At 33.5% G+C, this 635-nt stretch overlaps 1 long non-coding RNA gene across 1 annotated transcript; it reads left to right on the top strand.

Annotated features, from left to right (window-relative positions):
- Positions 1-244: 244 nt before the first annotated feature.
- LOC108372195 (uncharacterized) lies at positions 245-445 on the top strand. The gene is made up of 2 exons (XR_001848822.1): positions 245-331; positions 411-445. It is a non-coding gene; the product is annotated as an uncharacterized LOC108372195 (long non-coding RNA).
- The last annotated feature ends 190 nt before the right edge of the window (positions 446-635 follow it).

The raw sequence follows: 635 nt of genomic DNA, 5'->3' as shown, positions 1-635 counted from the left end.
AAGTAAGTATGGCAAAAAAATCAAAAATAGTGGAAATATTTTGAATTACAATAATAATTTACATATTTGCTTGCAGGGTATCGGAGTTATTTATAATTTGTATTCAAAAAGTAGCGTTTTACAACAAGTGCAGCCGTTGCAAGTATGTTTTGCATGCTAGGATCCCTGTGTGTCCGTCCACGTATGGCTGGTGCAGAAAATACAAATATTAATAAATATATTCTCTTGTGCAGGTCAGGTTCACTTGGGTGTCCGTCCACGTTTGCTGGTGCATGTATTTTTACCACTGCAGCGTTTGGGTTGGTCAAGTGCAGCCTTTGCATATTTACAAGTAAGTATACCACTACATAAAAGCGAAAGTGGAAATATTAATAAAGATATTTTCTTGTGCTCATTGGGACTGATTGCAGAAAAAAGTACACAACATTACAAAAAATTAACATTTTTAAAAAACGAAATGTAATTAAATTGCAATATTGAAGACATAGTTTTAAAGTTTAACCGATATAATGATTAACAAGACTGATTGGAGAAAAAAGTAAAAAACATTCATTATTGAATCATGAGCACGGGTAAACATGTATCTACTTTGTATGTATGTGTGTGTTGTCACCATGGTGCACTCTCCACTCTCA

The sequence above is a fragment of the Rhagoletis zephyria genome, unplaced genomic scaffold (genome assembly GCF_001687245.7).
Source record: "Rhagoletis zephyria isolate East Lansing unplaced genomic scaffold, Rhagoletis_zephyria_1.1 Rzeph_scaffold_05529, whole genome shotgun sequence".
NCBI classification, from domain to species: domain Eukaryota; kingdom Metazoa; phylum Arthropoda; class Insecta; order Diptera; family Tephritidae; genus Rhagoletis; species Rhagoletis zephyria.
Note: the sequence above shows the minus strand (reverse complement) of the source record. Positions and strands in the feature narration are given on the sequence as shown.